Raw genomic sequence first — 19,993 nt, 5'->3', positions numbered from 1 at the left:
CCATAAACCCCTGATGCTCCTGCCCCATCTTCAAGTACTGAGATTATAGGTATGTAGCACCACACTCAACCTGAATTTTGTTGTTCTTCTTTTCCTTGTTTTTAAAATTATTATTATTATTTATTTATTTATTTTTTGGTTTTGGTACTGAAGATTACATTTCGTTCTTGTAAATGTTAAAGTAAATACTCCACCAATGGGAGATACCCCAGCCCTCTTTTTTACTTTGTATTTTCAGATACACATTCACTAAGTTGCCCAGGCTGGCCTTGAACTTGAGATTCTCCTGCCTCAGTTTCCCCAGTGACTGGAATTAGCAGCCTGAGCCACCATACCTGCTCAGTCTTGAAGTTTCTATCCTTATGCTTCAGCTCCTGAGTGCTGGGGTGTACTAACATGTGTTATAGGATATGTGGATATGTGGATAGGCATGTATACGTGTGTGTGTGTGTGTGTGTGTGTGTGTGTGTGTGTGTGTGTGTTTGAGAGAGAGAGAGAGAGAGAGAGAGAGAGAGAGAGAGAGAGAGAGAGAGAGATATGCATATGTGGAGACTGGAGTAGGATGTTGGGTGTCTTCTTTGAGAGAGGGTCTCTCACTGAATAGGGGACTTGCCATTTTGGCAAGGCTGGCAGTGAGAGTCCAGGATCTACCTGTTCTGCCCCTAAAGCTTGGATTATAGGTACATGTATTATATTCATGATTTTTTTTAAATTAGTGTTATTATTGTTGGTAGTGGTTTTTCAAGACAGGGTTTCTCTGTATTCCTGGCTGTACTGGAACTTTCTCTGTAGACCAGGATTGCTGTGGATATTGCTCTGTATAAATAAAATGCTAATTGGCCAGTAGCCAGGCAGGAAGTATAGGTGGGACAGGCAGAGAAGAGAATTCTGGGAACAGGAAGGCTGAGTCAAGAGACGCCGCCAGCTGCTGCCATGAGTACCAACATGTAACATACTGTTAAGCCACGAGCCATGTGGCAAGATTTAGATTTATAGAAATGGGTTAATTTAAGATGTAAGAACTAGATACCTAGAAGCCTGAGCCATTAGGCCAAACAGTTAAAATAATATAAGATTCTATGTGTTTATTTTGTAAGTGGGCTGTGAGACTGCCAGGGCTTGGCAGGAGCTGGAGAGAAACTCTCCTGTTACATAGGCTGGCTTTGAACTTATGGAGATCTGACTGCCTCTGCCTCCCAAGTTCTGAGATTAAAGGCATGCACCACCATGCCCAGCTACTATTATTATTATTGCAAATGCTGGAAACCAAATCTGGGTCCCCTAGAAGAGCAGCCAGTGTTTAGCCATTGAGTCATCTCTCCAGGCCCCTGACTTTTTTTTTTTTTTTAATGTGTATTCTGGGATTCAAACTTAGGTCCTCATGCTTGTTCAGTTAAGGAGAATTCTGGGAAGTGGAAGGCTGAGGCAGAAAGACACTGCCAGCTGCCACCATGACAAGGAAGATGTAAGGTACCAGTAAGCCACAAGCTACGTGGCAAAGTATAGATTAATAGAAATGGGTTAATTTAAGATAGAAGAAGTAGATAGCGAGAAGCCTGAGCCATTAAGCCAAACAGTTTAAATAATATAAGTGTCTGTGTGTTTATTTTATAAGTGGGCTGTTGGACTGCCGGAGCTTGGCAGGACTCAGAGAGAAAACTCTCCAGCTACAGAGGACCCTCTTTTAATGTGGATCTTTAGAGGTGGGAAGATCCATCCTTAATCTGAGCTACACCTTTGTCTGGCAGCCTGTGTAACAAACATGGAAGAAGGATGCTCTATCCCTCTGCTGCTTGCCCTTGCACTTGCTAGCTAGTCCATTCCTTCACTGGGGATTCTGGCATCTACTGAAGACCAGCTGAGACATCCAGCCTCGTGGACTTTTCGTTACTAGACAGCCATTATTGGACTAGGGAGACCATAGCCTGTAAGCTAGTCCAATAAATTCCCTTTCTCGCTATACATGGATTCATTCAATCAGTTCTGTTCCTCTAGAGAACCCTGACTAACACAGCAGCTTTCCCAGTTACTCATGAGGTTCTTGGCATAAAGAAGTTAAGATCCCACACTACAGAGGTTAGAGTCACCCGGCCAGTTAGTACAACATCAGCTGTTCCATGTCAGAGCCTCATCTTTCTAAAGACTGTCATTTATATCAGCAAATAGCCTCAGGTCTGGCAATCAGCTCCATCCTCTGGGTCTGCTCAGTGTCATTGCCAAGCACAGGAGCTGGGCCAGGACCTAACCATGTCACCAGCTTAGCCTTTCTGTGTTTTGTTTTGTTTATAAGTCTCATGATGGAGATAAAGAATTTTGTCTGCCCAAGACTAGTAAGGGGATAGCAGAATGTGGACCCACAGTGCTGGCTTTATAAGATTTATTTATTATTTTATTTATGTGTATGTATATGTGTATTGCCTGCATGAGTTTATGTGTAACACATGTATTATGGGATATCTTGGAACTGGAGTTACAGGTGGTTGGGAGCTGCTACAGGCACTAGGCACACATACATATATGCAAGCAAAAGACTCTTACACATAAACAAAAAATCTTGGCCAGGCAGTGGTGGTGAAAGCCTTTAATCCCAGTACTTCGGAGGCAGAGTCAGGCAGATCTCTGTGAGTTCAAGGCCAGCCTGGTCTACAGAGTGAGATCCAGGACAGGCACCAAAACTACACAGAGAACCCGTCTTGAAAAACCAAAAATAAAATAAAAAAGAAATCTTTTTTAAAAAATGAAGTTTTAAGTTATATTTATTTATTTACTGTGTGTATGGGAAAGGCAGCATAAGTGTGCCTAAGTGTGGGTGGAAGTCAGAGGACCACTTTGGGGAGTCGATTCTCTCTTTCCATGAAGGGTTTCAGGGATCAAACTTCAGTCATCAAGCTTGGTGGCAAATCCGTTTAGCTACTGATCTATCTCACTGGCCCCAAAATTAAAAGTTCCAAAGTAGATCTTCATCTCTTCATGATTCTCTCTCTCCCCCATTTCTTTCCTTTTTCTAAGAGTTTAATATTTACTTCATAATTTTTAATTATTATTTCATTAACATAATTAATATATGTGTGTGTCTATGGTTATGTGCATGTGACTGCAGGTGTCTGTGACAGGTCAAAAGTTCTTCCATCGTATCTCAGCCAGAACCATTTTTGGTTTCAAGTGACACCGAACCCCACCTCCTGCCTCCTGTCTCCCTTTTCTACTCCCACCCACGAAAAGTTCTGTGGGAAAGTACCCGGCCCTGTTCTAGAAACTCCAGGTTGAAATGCCCCAGGTAACTGCATGCTTTTGGCTTCTGTTAAACTGCTTGCTCGATGTACTTCCTCCTGTAACTGCCAACCAGGATATAGTTTTTCTGTGTTCTTTGTCTTTAAAAGCTCCCTGTAAAGTACATTTGAGGTTCCTCTGTGAGAAGTGCTTCTCTCTAGGAGAGGCTTAATACTGACTCTCAACTGGGACTTCTTGGTCATACTGAGTGGGCTCTGGGTCTCTAACCTGCAACAGTGCCCTCTGGGAGCTAGAGTTACAGACAGCTGTGAGCCACCTAATGTGGGTGCTGGGAATCCCACTCAGGTCCTGTGTTAGAAATAAGTTCATGGCCAGGCATGCTAGCATGTGTCTTTCATTCCAGTAAGTGGGCTGGCTGAAGCAGGTAGATCTCTATGAGTTCAAAGCCATCCAAAGCTACACAGTGAACCTCTGCCTCAACAACAACAGCAAACATTCTGGTTCATAAAGAGACCACCGCTCCAACGGAAGTATCTCCACAAAGCAGAACTTTTCTCTTGATCAAGAGTGTGCATTTGAAGCTGGATAGTGGTGGCAGACACTTTTAATCCCAGTACTGGGGAGGCAGAGGCAGGTGAATCTCTGAGTTTGAACTAGCCTGATCTATAGAGTGAGTTCCAGGGTGGCCAGGGCTACAAGACAGAGGGTGTATTTGGAAAAGCAAGAATATTGGGCCAAGAACAGTAGGGTTTTTTTTCTAAAGAAGTGACTGTGTCTCTTCCCATTGGCTGGGGTCTGACCTCAACAGTGTTAGAATTCCTAGCCACTACCCTAGCTACATGACCACATGTGTGCTGGCAAGATGCTTAGTTATCCCAGAGCCTTACATCCTACGTAATTCTTCTGCTGTGTGATCACGTAATCTATGTGCATGCGAGGCAAAGTTTTATATTTTTGGTTGTGAGCCTAGTCTTTAACGGCTGAGCCATCTCTCCAGCCCAGCGAGGCAAAGTTTTAAATCCCAGGCTGGGCATAGAGGTGCATGTCTTTAGTCTCAGCACTCAGGAGGCAGAGGCGGTGGATCTCTGTGAGTTTGAGATCAGCGTGGTCTACAGAGCGAGATTCAAGACAGCCAGAGCTACACAGAGAAGCCCTGTCTCTAAACAAAGCAAAACAAAACAAAACAAAATAAACAACAAAAACAAAAACAAAAAATTGAAATTCCTTGTTATGAATGCCATTTTTACAGTGCTGGATAGTAAAGCCTCATATTTATCTATTATTATATTTTTATTATTTATTTATTATTCATATTTATTATTTCTTACTGTTATTATTCCTAGCCACTTCTGGAGTCACATGACTGCACATGTGCTGTCAGCAGTCAGGCAAATGCTTAGTCACTCCAGGGCCTTACTTCCTACGTAATCCATGCACAGTGTGGTCATGTAATCTGTGAACATGCGTGGTGTGGTGTAGCTACACAAGCCCATATACGCATGTGTGAGGTGACCTATAAAAGCAGGCTCTACCTGCTCCCTGCTCTCTCTCCCTCTCGTCAGAGGTAGTGTGCACCTATCCTTACCCCCCCACCCCACCCCGCCCACACCTGGGCCCACACCTTTCTTTTCCTTAGACCTACCCATCTCCACCCTTTCCCTTCCCTAATAAAACCTCTTGCAGTGGGTTCCGTTGTGCCTCATGTTTTCTCGCACCCAGTAAATAACGCTGCCAAATAAAGAACACAACCCTGCAAGAGGGGAACATGCTCAAACTGCTGAGCCATCTCTTTAGCCCCTATTCGTCTCTCGCTCTTTTTTATTTTTCGAAACAGGATCTCTGTGAGATCCCCCTGCCTCTGCCTCCTGAGTACTGGGATTAAGTGAGCCACCACTGCCCTGGGCTTGTCTCCTTTTTATAAACAGTAGGTGATCTTGAACTTCTGATCTTCCTGCCTCTACTCCCAAAGTACTGAGATTTTGGGCTTCTGCCACCACACCCAGTTTATGCAGCCCTAGGAATCAAACCCAAGGCTTGTCGCATGCTGGGCGAGCACATACTGACTGAGCTGCACTCCCTGCCCCGGTCCTCACTGTTGAGAAGGGCTGTGGAGGCATCATCAGACTGCCAGTCTATTGACATCTCTTTAAATGACCGGAAGTGGCATATCAAGCCTGGGCCAGAATGTGATTCAAAGTCACAGCACACACCCCCGGTTTGTCTCTGGAACCTTTCCTCACCACCTCCTTGTTTTTCCACCCTGCTACTCCTTGTGCAGAAATTTCTTGGTTCTCAACTCTCTTTGTTTTGGCTGCAGACACCGTCTCTCTCCTCCACCCATCCCTTTGCTGGTCTGCTGGGCGTGACTCATTTTTCCGGATCTCAGCAGCCCTGGAGTTCCAAGTCACTGCTTTGGGTCTCTGTCCTTGAACCACACCCCTACATACACAGTATTCTGGGGAGTAGGCTATCTGTGGGATCTGCTGCATGTAACTCACCTCTCACTAGAACCATAAGGGTGGTTGTGCTGGCCTGCAGCTTTGAGATGGTAGACTAAATCCATTGTTGCTTCCTGAAAAAACAAAACAAAACAAAAAATAACAACAACAACAACAAAAAAAAACCTCACCTCCAGAGGGTTAGGATTATAACTACCATAATCCCAGAATTTAGGGGGCAGAGGCTGAAGGTATAAGAGGTCAAGGTCACCCCAGGACACCTAGCAGCTGAGACTGAGGTTAGTTAGAACTGTTTCCAAAAAGGAAAGTGAGGAAAAAGGCAAAGGCAGACAACAGCACACACCTTAATCCCAACATGTAGAGGCTGAGGTAGGAAAAGCACATGAGTTTCAGGCTAGCCTGCACTAATGGGCTATGTCTACTGATTCTGTCTCAGACAACAACAGGATGGGGAGGTGGAAAAATAGAATAGAAACAAGAGTGTTGTATAGGAAACTAGGAGAGAGTAGCTCATATCCAGTGGACACAGAGACCATAGGAAGAAACAGGGCAAAGTCCCCAGGTTCCCTTTTTGGGTGTGTTGAACTCAGGACCTCAGACATGTGGGTCACGTACTCTGCCTCTGAGCTACATCCCCTAACTATCTACAAGGTTCTTGTACATTGGCAGTCATTTGGGATCTCTGAGAAATGTCAGGCTAGACTTTAACCTAGATCTTGAAGACAGAGTTCAATGTATGCAATCTTCATTTTTATTTTATTTTATTCACATTTTACAGTCTCTATGTGTTTATCCTTAGACTTGCCCAAATCAAGTCATTGGTAAACACCTGGTCAGATCACTCTATCTAGCTCACAAAACAGTCATCAGTATTTGAAGACTTTTTTTTTTAAACTATAAAGAACTGTCAAAGGTGCTTACTGCTGACTGGAGAGATGGCTCAGAGGTTAACAGCACTGGCTGCCGTTATAGAGAAACCAGGTTTGATTCCCAGCACACACATGGCTGTTGCTCACAACCACCTGTAGCTTCAGTTCCAGGGGATTTAATGCCCTCTTCCTGACCTTGTCCGTACTGCACACAGGTAGTGCATATACATACATACAGGTAAACACACATATAAAATAAAAATAAGTATAAAAACCATGTTTACTGCCTTGCTGAGTGGACCTTCCATTCTGTGAGAGAGGGGGGTCTTTGTAGATCCAGAGACTGAGGAAAAGAACTCTCAGAAACACCTCTGCCCTGCTGCTTAGCATTTCATAGCTTCAAACAGGTACATTGGCTTATATGTGTGGAGGGGGTGGTTGTTATTGCTGCTTTGCAGAGCTGGGGATGGAGCCCCCACCCCACACCCACACACATGCATAGCTAGGTAATTGCTTTGCCACTGATCTATCCCCCCCACCCCAAGGTACATTCTTAAATTCACAAAGCCCACCCTTTTATTAGCCCTGCTTTAGTCTTTCATTGTTTTAACGTGAATTTGGTTCCCATGGGGTCAGGACTTGATAATTACATTCAGCCTTTTGCAATTATTGGTGAGGAACCAGGTAACGGCACTGACATTTAATATTTAATTGTTTTTGATCAGCATTAATTAGTCACAGATGCATACCAGATTCCCATTTAATTAAATACTCTTGGGAACATATTGCAGGCTCGGGGATTGTAACCACATCAAAAAGTAAGCATTCAACTTTAAAAGTTGGGCCCTAGAGATGCAAGCAGCCATGGAGAGGAGATTCCAGATGTCTAGAATTCCCTTTGCCTCAAAAACAAACCTCCTGCCTCCAGGTCCCCAGACCTCAAATCTCAGTGTTTCTTCTGGGAATTTCCAGACTCCTCTCTTTTTTCCTTCCTCCCTCCTTCCTTTTTCCCTTCTCTGTCTCACTCATCACTACCACCACCATCATTATTGTCTCTACCATCTCCACTGAATCATTCCCCTGCCCCTGCAAACACAAGCGATTATTTCTCCCAAGCAAAACAAGCCCTCTATGGACCCCTCCTCTTCCCACGCTATTGTTGCTTCTCTTTGTCCCGTTTTAGAGAAAATCTCAATGAAGTCATGTGGGGCTGGGTATACTTAAGTCAGCTGGTAGAGTGCCTGTGAGCCTCAAGTTCAATTCCCAGAACTGGTGCAAGCATACAAGCCCAGCAGTTCGGAGACGGATTTGGGAGGATCAGAAGTTCAAGGTCATCCTCAGCTTCAACAGCAAGTTTGAGACCAGCCTGATCTACATGAGACCCTGTCTCCAAAGTAAATAATAAATTAAACAGAGTCTGCACTTGCTATCTCAGATCAGGTTCCCTTTATCCCAGTCCGACTTGAGCTCACTCCCTTTGGCATTTGATCCTGGACAGTTTGGTTCCTATCACTCTGTGCTTAGCATCCTTACCATTGTTACCAGTGGTACTTGCTTGATGCTGATTCTGGTGATGGAGTCACTATGCGTTTCCTGACCTGGCTGTGTCTGATTTATTTTGCTTCCTCTTGGAGAGATCAGATCATGCTATGCACCGCCCCCCACTGTCCTCAAACTCCTGAATCTCCTGCCTTAGTCTCCTCAGAGAGTTAAGATCAAACCATGTCCTCCTTCAATAGATGTGAAGTCTGCATTATGTGATCCACAAACACTATTCATTTTATATGAAGGACTGGAACTTTCCTGCATTTTGGTACCTTCAAGGGTACTTTATCATTTGAGCCTTTTCCCCAGCCTTACTTTTAGCTTTCTCCCTCTCTCCCTCCCTCCTTCCTTCCTGTCCTAAGTTTTAATTGTTTGCGAGCCATCTGCGTGCAGAGGTCAAAAGGCAACCTTGGGTGTCAGTCTCCTTTCCCCCCCATTCTCATTTAAGATGGAGTCCTATTGTTTACTACTGTGTACATCAGGCTAGCTACCCTATGAGCTTCTGAGATTCTCCTGTCCCCATCTCCCATACCATCAAAGTACTGGGCTTACAGAAGTGTAGTAGCGCATCTGGCTTTGCATGGGTTCTGGAGTTCTGAACTTACTTCATGCTTGAGCGGCAAGTATTTACACACTGAGCCCACTCTCAGGCCCTGGACCTTCTCCTTCTTAGGAGATGGGGGTGCTGTGGCTCTGCCCTGAGTCTCTGGAGATGCTCTTCTGTGAATGAGAGCCCAGCTACACTTTCCTGCACATGTGTGGCTGGCTCCAGGACCACCTTCTGTTTGCATTCCCTAGTTGCTGGCCTCATTTCCTTTCCTCCCTCCTCTTTTCTAATAGAGCGTGGGTGTGGAAGCTTTGCCTCAGGCTGTGATTTCTATGGAGCCCAGGCTAAGTCAACATTCCAGTGGATTTGCAGAGCAAGCAGGGAGGGGTCACTGCTAGAGATAAAAATGGGGCCTTAAAAAGCATAGACAGTCATCTCTTGGTATCCCAGGAACTCCCACCCCCAACACTGGGTACCAAGACTCATATAAGTTTAAGTTCCCTAATATAAAATAATGCAGATGAGCATGTAACCCGTTCACATGCTCCTGCTCTGGATCTGCTTATGCTTAATGTAATGAAAAAAACTATGTGACATTTTTAATACATATTTATTTTTTTATTGTGTGTGTATATGCACACAAGTGCAGATGCCACAGCACTCATGTGGAGAACAGAAAACAACTTTTTAAAAAAAATTACACTCATGATACTAATTACATTTGTGATAGTCATTGATTACATTCGCAGTATTCATTCAATAACTATATTTATGATATTAATTACATTAATTGTATTGATTTATTACATTCCATTTGTGGGGCTTTTCCATCACACAAAACAAAGATTCTGTACTTAGGAAATCATTGCTCTATATTCCTTCCTTCTCCGTCTTGAGATAATGTCTAATCTTTCTGTCTCTATGAATTTGTATATTCTATATATTTCATGTAATACAATTCTATAGTATTTGTCCTTTTTTTTAATGTAAAAACATTTTATGTACAACTGCAGGAGAAATAATACACAGATAGCCTGAACATAAAAACAGGTTATAATTTAAAAGTCCAGAGTTATTTTAAACAGTAAAATACTTTCTCTGTAGAAAATAGTATAAATGATAACATTTCCCAATAAGCCCTTTTAAGGCAAATGATAGCTGGATTATACATATAAATATTGATTAGATTCTGGGATACAGAAGGGACCTATCTTCATCTGTTCAGAGAGGTATGTTTTACATAAATTGTGCAAGTGATGTTCCTGTTCATCTTCCCTTCACTGTTTGATTTACAGCAGACATTTTTCTTTGGGCTAATCCACATTCTAGAAAGATTTTAGCCTCCCTTCCTGAAAGTATGGCCAGCATTTTCTTTTATCAGCTTGATACAGTACAAATTCTTATCCTGATAGTGAAATGTTTCACTGAGGCTTGCCCAGTGATTGGGCAAAACCAACACTTATTATAAGCCACAGTCATCCTAGGGTCCCTCCTGCTAGGAAGCCTTCCTGGATCTGTGGGTTGCAGTTTGATTGTCCTTTGCTTTATATCTAGTATCCACTTGTGAGTACATGCTATGTTTGTCCTTCTGGGTTTGGGTTACCTCACTCAGGATGATAGTTTCTAGTTCCATCCATTTTCCTGCAAATTTCATGCTGTCAATGTTTTTCTCTACTGAGTAGTACTCTATTGTGTATATGTACCACCTTTTCTTAATCCATTTTTCAGTTGATGGGCATCTAGGTTGTTTCCAGGTTCTGGCTATTACAGACAGTGCTACTATGAACATAGTTGAGCATGTATCTTTGTGGTATGATTGAGCATTCCTTGGGTATATATGCCCAAGAGTGGTATGGCTGAATCTTGAGGTAGGTCGATTCCCAATTTTCTGAGAAACTGCCATACTGACTTCCACAGTGGTTGTACAAGTTTGCATTCCCAACCAATAGTGGAGGAGTGTTCCCTTTGCTCCACATCCTCTCCAGCATTGACTGTCATTAGTGTTTTTGATCATAGCCATTCTGACAGGTGTAAGATGGTATCTCAGAGTCATTTTGATTTGCATTTCTCTGATGACTAAGGATGTTGAGCATTTCCTTAAAGGTCTTTCAGACATTTGAGATTCTTCTTTTGAGCAGAGAACAACTTTTGAGAATCAGGATTTGCTCTCTACCATTAGGGTCCTGAGAATTGAACTCTGGTCATCAGACTTGGTGGCAATCACCTTTATCCACTTAGCCATGTTGTTGGCCCCATACAATGAGAACATTTATACTGTGTTAGTTAGGGAGTGACAAGGAATACATGCTCAGTCTAAGCACACGTTGAGAATGGAGTGCTGGGGATCATGCCTAGGGCCTTGCACATGCTAGGTGTGTGCTCTACACCTTTTTAAACATATATTTTAATCCATAATTGGTCTAAGACTCCTCTGTGCCCTCCCTCAGTTTGGCCTGTGCACTCTACTCCCGCCACCTTGTGCCTCTAAAGAGCCCAGAAGGCTAATACCCCAGATGTTTGCATCTGTACCTCTGGGTGCCCTTTAGAATCTCTCTAGTTAGCTGTGTGGCTTGCTCCCTCGGTCCTTCTGAAACTTTACTTGTATGCCCCACTGCCTGTCAGCCAGAGGAGGCTCCAGGGAGGAAAAGGGGCCTGAGGATGGGAAACTTAGTGTAGCTAAAATTCCTTTCCAGGGTGTAATGGCTAATCTTGGTTGTCAACTTGACAGCATTTGGAACTCATTAAAACCCAAGTGACGGGTAAATCTGTAAGAGGTTTTCTTATTTAGATCATTTCAAGTGGGAAACCTACTTTCTAATATATATATATATATATATATATATATATATATATATATATGATTTTAAATATTTACTTTAAATTATTTATATTTTATAGATGAGTACTCTGCATATATACTTGCAAGCCAGAAGAGAACATCAGATCCTATTATAGCTGGTTGTGAGCCACCATGTGGTTGCTGGGAATTGAACCTGGGACCTCTGAAAGAACAACCAGTGCTCTTAACCACTGAGCCATCTCTCCAGCTCCCAATCTGGATCATTTGAGGTGAGAAGATCCACCTTTAATCTGGGTCACCTGCCTTTTTTTTTTTTTTTCTGGCTGTCCTGGAACTCACTCTGTAGAGCAGGTTGGCCTCTGCCTCCCAAGTGCTGGGATTAAAGGTGTACATCACCACTGCCCGGCTGAGTCACCCCTTCTGTTGGTGGCCTATCTAAAGAGCATGGAAGAAGGATGCTCTCTCTCTTTGCCTGCTTACCCTCACTCTTGCTAACAAGTTCATTCCTTCGATGGCAATTAGAGCCTACTTCTTCAGGATTCCAGTGTATACTGAAGCCATGGACTGAACAGTTACTGGATTCTTGGACCTTCTGTTTGTAGACAGTCATTGTTGGACTAGCTGGACCACAGCCTAGAAGCCGTTCTAATAAATCCTCTTTCTCTCTATAGACTCATTCTATCAATTCTATTTCTCTAGAGAACCCTGACTAATACACAGATGGAGACATATGCAATTTCTCCTCCTTTCCCTAAAGGTCCCCACTACAAAACAAGGCATGATTTGGCCAAAGTTCACTCTGGGGAACCAAAGATTTCCCTGGGTTTTGGACTCTGGTGTGGCTGAGGGTCAGAAATGGAATGTTAAACGCAGCCCCACAGGGAGAAGCAAATGAAGGTTAGGGCCCTTGGCTTAGGCTAGGCTTGCTCAACCTCAGGAATGCTTGATAACCAAGGTCAAGGTCAAAGTGACTAGGGGCATCACTGCCCTCTGCTGGAGAGATTGGCTTGCTGCCCAAGATCTGTGTTTGGCTCAGGACCAAGATGTTTTTAACTCTCTTTAAATATTAGGTTCCTTTGAGAATGTGAATTGGCTATGCAAACCATGAAGGTCTGTATTCTGTATAAGGGCTGGGCTTGTAGCTCAGTGGTAGAGTGCTTACCTAGATTCTTTTTTTTTTTTTTTTTTACTTCGAGACAGGGTTTCTCTGTGTAGTTTTGGTCCCTGTCCTGGATCTCACTCTGTAGACAAGGCTGGCCTCAAACTCAGAGATCCGCCTGCCTCAGCCTCCTGAGTGCTGGGATTAAAGGCGTGTGCCACCACCGCCAGACGCTTACCTAGGTTCTTGAGGCTTTAGGTTCTGCCCCAAGAATGCAAAAAATGGGAAGGGATTTGCCTAGAGTTTCAGTGATTGACAGACAGACCCTCTGAAGCCCATCCATTAATGTCCCAAGTGAAGATGTGACTTTAGAAGCTGATGGGTCTGTGATCTAATCCCACATTCCAGAAGTGGAAGAAAATCAGGAGTTCAAGGTCATCCTCTGCCACATAGTCTGGGCTACATGAGACTCTGCCTCCAAAACACCAAAACTAACCAAGTAAACAACAAACAAGAGTTTAGTGCCAGTTCAGGTATTCTCTGATTGTGAAACAGGAGAAATTAAGAAGCAGCCAGGCATGCCAGGAAGTGGTGGCATATGCCTTTAACCCTAGCACTCGGGAGGCAGAGGCAGGTGGATCTCTGAGTTCTAGACCAGCCTATTACAAAAAACAAACACTGTTTTGGGGAGGAAAATAACAACAACAAAAATGCATTGGGTCAGGATTTTGTTGGGTGTGGTGGTGCACCCCTTTAATCCCAGCAGCTATCCAAACCTTTAGTTTTTTGCCAAAAAGGTTTCTGCTTCCCCATGATTGGATTCCATGTTTAGAAAGATTTTTCTCTACTAAATACACTATATTGCTTAAGAAGGCATTAAAAAAAAAAAAAGGAATACATAAAAAAGATCAAGGGTAGCCGGGTGGTGGTGCATGCCTTTAATCCCAGCACTCGGGAGGCTGAGGTAGATGGATCTCTGTGAGTTCGAGGCCAGCCTGGTCTACAAAGTGAGTTCCAGGAAAGGCTCAAAACTACACAGAAAAACCAAAAAAAAAAAAAAGATCAAGGGCATGGTGGCACACCCCTTTAATCCTAGCACTCTGGAGGCAGAGGCAGGCAGATCTCTGAGAGTTCAAGGACAGCCTGGTCTACAGACTGAGTTAAGGCTGCTGGGGCTAGAAAGAGGGAAAAGGAAATGATTCCTGTTAATATTAATTAATTAATTAATTAAAGAACTATTAATTAAATGCTTACCATGTACAACCACTATGCAAAGCATCAGGAATATAATAACTTAGCAGAGCCCCAAGGATGGTAGTCCTTACCAGTTATCCCAGCACTTAGAAGGTAGAGGCAGGAGCATCGTGAGTCCAAGGCCATTCTCTTCTACTGCAAGTTCAAAGCCAAACAGGGCTATATGAGACCCTGATTCTAAATAAATAAATAAATGAAAAAGAACAAAATGAATGGACATGCTTTTGCCTGCCCACCTCCCATTTGCTATCTTGCTACAGGAGTGCTGGGAATGCAGATGTGGCCATGAGACATTCAGTTTTTTACTGGGGGTCATCAGGCTCACAAGGCAAGTGCATTTAACCACTGAGCCATCTCCCTGGCCCTTAATCTACGGACAGGTTTTTCAACACTTTGTGTGTTTGTTGTATTTCCACAAACATACACATAAAAGGGGTTAAATAAAACAGTGGGGAGTAGCTCCATGACTCTGGGTACATTCCGGAGGGAGCACAATGATGCAACACTCCTCTTGGAGAAGGAAGATGTGGAACAGAAGGTGTGAAGTCCCCTTTAACAAGGAATTCAGTTTTGATTGACGGGAAAGCATGAAAGGAGTCAATGGTGTCTTTATTTATGCAGGTGCGATGCAATAAAGCAGTCAAATCGCCCTTGTTAATGACTTTGACCTTACAACCCAGTAAGTCAGACAAAGGGACTGTTTCTAACTGATGAACCAGAGATTAAAATCAACCCTACTTATGTAACAGCTCTGGCTTCTCAATTTTTCTTCAGTTCAGATACTGGTTGTCTTGATGCGAAACGGCTTTGCCACAGAAGTTTGTTTTACCTGCTCGAAATGCAAACTACGGTCTTTGTGAAACCAGTGCCTGGTGATTAGGGACCTGCTCCAGGTGTGATCACCTTTCTTGGGGATCCAGTTAGGAGCAATTAGGAGCCATTCACTCTGAGGTAGCTCGTGCTCACTAAAAGTTTGGAGCACAGATCTGTAAAACCAGAATTTGGGAGGTGGGGACAGGAGGATCAGGAATTCCTGGCTAGCTTTGGGTACATTGCGAATTCTAGCTTAGCCAGGGCCACAGGAGGCTCATCTAAAAAACAGGCGGTGGTGGGGGAGAGGGATAGAGAAGTGGCTTAGCATTTCTTCAGTGCTTGCCACTCTTACAGAGTACCCAGGTGTGATTCCTGGCACCCACATGCCAGCTCACAAACACCTGTGTGTGACTCCAGTTCCAGGGAATCAGAAATCTTCTCCTGGCATCTTCTCTGCACCCATACTCACAGTGGAGCTTGTGGAGCGCGCGCGCACACACACACACACACACACACACACACACACACACACACACGAATGGAAATCTAGTTCCTGGTGTGGTGACAAACATCTTTTATTCCAGCACTTAGGAGGCAGCTGGAAGAAGGACTACATAGTAAAACTCCATCACACACACACACACACACACACACACACACACACACACTTAAAAAAATTTTTTTGGTTATGTGTGGTGGTTTGAAAGAAAATGACCCCCCTAGGGAATGGCACTATTAGGAGGTATGGCTTTGCTAGAGTAGGTGTGGCCTTGTTGGAGGAAGTGTGTCACTGTGGGGGGGGGGGGGGGTTTGAGATCTCTTATGTTCAAGCTATATACTCAGTGTGACACACAGTTGCTTCTGCTACCTGTTGATCAAGAAGTAGAACTCTCAACTCCTTCTCCGGCACCATATCTGTCTGCACGCTGCCATGGCACTTGCCATGACAATAATGGATTAAACCTCTGAAACTGTAAGCTAGCCCCAATTAAATGCTTCCTTTTATAAGAGTTGCCTTGCTTGTGGTGTCTTCACAGCAATAGAACACTCCCAATGATATACATACAACAAACACAATAATTAGATAAATATGCAGCCCTCTTATGTATACATGAGTGTATATGTTAATTTCTTGACCTTGTTCTGAGTCAGGGCCTTCAATGGCAACCAATAGCAACAATCAAGGATACATCTTGCCCTTAATACCATTTTCTGGACCTATGTGCTTCCACTACCCCATTTTTAGTGGGTGCTGGAGGTCAAACCTGGGGAGGAAAACATTCCCTCCACTGAGACACACCCATAGCTAAATACCATTTTCCAAACTGTCTCTAAAGCAAAGGTTCTGGGCTGGTGGGTCGCATAGCAGATATTTATATTACAGTTCATAACAATTACAGTTATGAAGTAGCAAAGAAATAATCTTATGGTTGGGGGTCACCACAACATGAGGAGCTGTATTGAAGGATCACAGTTTTAGGAAGGCTGAAAACAACTGCTTTAAAGGCTCCTAAGTAAAGCACTATTAACTGCATCTGGTGGTGTATACCTTTAATTCCACAGCAGAGGCATTCTGAGCCAGCCAGGACTACATAGTGAGACTCTGTCTCAAAAAATAAATAAGTACCTTAGGTCCTTGGAAAAATGATTGAGACCCCAAGGTTGGACAAGAAAGACACAAGATAAGCCTAAGAGTATCTTGTGTCACAAACTAAGAAACTTTTCAAAGGATGACAGTGACATATATTGTCTTTGTTAGGGTTTCTATTGCTGTGAAGACACACCATGACCATGGCAACTCTTATAAAGGAGAACATTTATTTGGGGCTTGCTTACAGTTTCAGAAGGTAGTCCATTATCATCATGGTGGAGAGCATGGCAGTACACAGGCAGATGTGGTGCTGGAGATGTGGTCCAAGAGTTCTACATCTGGATCCACAGGCATCATGAAGGAGAGAGAGACAGACAGACACTTGGCCTGGCTTGGGCTTCTGAAACCCAAAGCTATCTCCCAGTGACATACTTCCTCCAACAAGCTGACAACCACTCCAACAAAGGCCTCTAGTCCCTCTCAAGTACTGCCACCCCTAACGTCCAAGCATTCAAATATATGAGCCTATGGGGGCCATTCCTGTTCATACCACTGAAGTGCACATGTGTTTGTATGTATGTGAGGTCCAGAGGAAGCCATCAGGTATCTTCAATCACTTTTTTTCTTTATTATCAGCTTGGTACAGTACAAATTCTTTCTTTCTTTCTTTCTTTTCTTTCTTTCTTTCTTTTCTTTCTTTCTTTCTTTCTTTCTTTCTTTCTTTCTTTCTTTCTTTCTTTTTTTCCTTTCAAGACAGGGTTTCTCTGTGTAGCTTTGAGCCTTTCCTGGAACTCACTTGGTAGCCCAGGCTGTCCTCGAACTCACAGAGATCCGCCTAGCTCTGCCTCCTGAGTGCTGGGACTAAAGGCATGCACCACCACCGCCCGGCTCAAATTCTTATCCTAATAGTGAAATGTTTCACTGAGGCTTGCCCATTAATTGAGTAAAACTAAAACTTAATATAAGCCACCGTCATCCTAAGGTCTCCCTTGCTATACAGCCTCCCTGGTTCTGTGGGTTGCAGTCTGATTGTTTTTGCTTTATATCTACTAACCATTTATGAGTGAGTACATACCATGTTTGTCCTTCTGGGTTTGGGTTACCTCACTCAGGATGATAGTTTCTAGTTCCATCCATTTTCCTGCAAATTTCATGCTGTCAATGTTTTTCTCTACTGAGTAGTACTCCACTGTGTATATGTACCACATTCTTAATCCATTCTTCAGTTGATGGGCATCTAGGTTGTTTCCAGGTTCTGGCTATTACAGATAGTGCTGCTATGAACATAGTTGAGCATGTATCTTTGTGGTATGATTGAGCATTCCTTGGGTATATGCCCAAGAGTGGTATGGCTGAATCTTGAGGTAGGTCGATTCCCAATTTTCTGAGAAACTGCCATACTGACTTCCACAGTGGTTGTACAAGTTTGCATTCCCAACCAATAGTGGAGGAGTGTTCCCTTTGCTCCCCATCCTCTCCAACATAGACTGTCATTAGTGTTTTTGATCATAGCCATTCTGACAGGTGTAAGATGGTATCTCAGAGTCATTTTGATTTGCATTTCTCTGATGACTAAGGATGTTGAGCATTTCCTTAAAGGTCTTTCAGCCATTTGAGATTCTTCTTTTGAGAATTCTCTGTTTAGTTCTGTAGCCCAATTTTTTGGTTTTGATTTTGTTTTTTGAGGCAGGATTTCTCTGTGTAGCTCTGACTGTCCTGGAACTAGCTCTGTATACCAGGCTGACCTTGAACTCACAGAGGTCTGCCTGGCTCTGCCTCCCGAGAGCTAGGATTAAAGGCTTGTGCCACCATCACCCAGCTGTAGCCCATTTTTAAATTGGATTGTTCATTTTTTTTAAGTCTAGTTTCTTTTTTTTCCTTTTTCTTTCTTTTTTTGTTTTTTTTTCCAAGACAGGTTTCTCTGTGTAGCTTTGCGTCTTTCCTGGAACTCGCTTTATAGACCAGGCTGGCCTCGAACTCAGTTTCTTGAGTTCTCTATATACTTTGGAGATCAGCCCTCTGTCAGATGTGGGTTTGGTGAAGATCTTTTCTTATTCTGTAGGCTGTCTTTTTGTCTTATTGACCATGTCCTTTGCTCTACAAAAGCTTCTCAGTTTCAAGAGGTCCCATTTATTAATTGTTGCTCTCAGTGTCTATGCTACTGGTGTTATATTTAGGAAGTGGTCTCCTGAGCACACTTGTTTTTTTATCCTAACTCCATTGGCTGGGGTCTGACCTCACAGCCTTTTGTGATTAGCTGGCTTTCAATGAATTTGAAAAGGGAAATGAAGGGGAAGGAAGGGGATGGTCACTTTAGTTGTGAGCATGCAACAGTGCTTTTGTGTAAACAAGGTTTTATTAGGTTGGGGTGACATTTTAAAAATTTAATTCTTCTTTGTAAACACGAGTTTTCCAGTGTTTGATAGAAAAGACTGATACCTAATTTTTCTTACACACTCATATGAATGGGGTAGACATGTCATCTGGAGCAATACACAACAACAGGGCTTCACACTACTTAGAAACAATGGTTCTCAACCTTCCGAATGCTGCAGCTCTTTAATACAGTTCCTCATTGTTAGGTCTCAAACTTGGGACAAACATCCGAGGTGCTTAGTTAATATATCAAAGTGGTCCTGGCTGCCAAGTTCTCCCAGCATCCCTCAGTCTCTACCTGTTATAGGGTATTGCCGGCATACCTCACCCCTACCCTAAACTCCGGGTGGGGAGGCTGCCCTTCCCTATAGAATCCAGCAATTTTGATTACCTGGCCCTTTTGGTCTACCCTTTTCCCCTCCTGGTCTCTTGGCCAGTGTCTAGGCCCAGGCTGCACCTGGACAGCTCCTCTCTTGCTCTCTTTCCCCCCTCTTCTCACATGTTCACTCTGGGCTCTCTCAGATATCCCTGCCTCTGCCTATGCTCTCCCTTTTATCTACAATAAACCTTCTCCTCCACCATGCTTAAGAACAGTTCAGGTCCTTCCTTTTTATTTTCTTCCTCCCCTTCACTCATGTTGTGGTGACGGCTGACCATAAGATTATTTCATTGTGTTGCTACTTTGTAACTATAATTTTGCCTCTGTTATGAATCGTAATGTAAATATCTGATATGCAGGATATTTGATATGTGAGCCCCCCCCCCCAGGGGTCATGATCCCCAAGTTGAGAACCACTGATTGGAATGAAAGTGCTTAGATGGAGGTATGAGAACAAACATTCTAAATAGGTAGAAAGAAAAAAAAAAAAAGGGAGAGAGAGAGAGGCCTGGAGGAAACTGTCAAAATTAGGGAAGGGTGGCATCATGCAGTTATGAATAGAGAAGGAAACAAGGTAGGGAGGCGGGGACATTTGGGTTGAGGCTCCACAGTGTTTTTTAAAAAACTTATTAAATGCCGGGCGGTGGTTTTTTTCGAGAAACCATGTCTCGAAAAAACAAAACAAAACAAAAATCTATTAAAAAATTCATTTGTAAATTGTTCATGTTCCAATAAATAATGCCCCACCATGGCCATGCAAGCTACCCTAATTAAACTCAGTAGGTGCTGGCCAGTTCGTGGTGATGATGCACAGCTTTATTACAGCACTTGGAAGGCAAAGACAAGCGGATCTACGTGAGTTCGAGGCCAGCCTGGTCTACAAAGCGAGTCCCAGCACAGTCAGAAAAACAGAGAAACCCTGTTTCGAAAACAACAAAAAACCCTGAGTGGGTCCCATTTTAAAAAGGGGGTGGGTTGGGAAGGGGGACTTGTTAAGAAAGGGTTCAGGGGGTATGGGAAGGGGGATGAG

This window comes from Onychomys torridus, chromosome 2 (assembly GCF_903995425.1).
Source record: "Onychomys torridus chromosome 2, mOncTor1.1, whole genome shotgun sequence".
Lineage (NCBI taxonomy): Eukaryota > Metazoa > Chordata > Mammalia > Rodentia > Cricetidae > Onychomys > Onychomys torridus.
The sequence above is the reverse complement of the archived record's forward strand: the minus strand, read 5'-3'. Positions refer to the sequence as shown.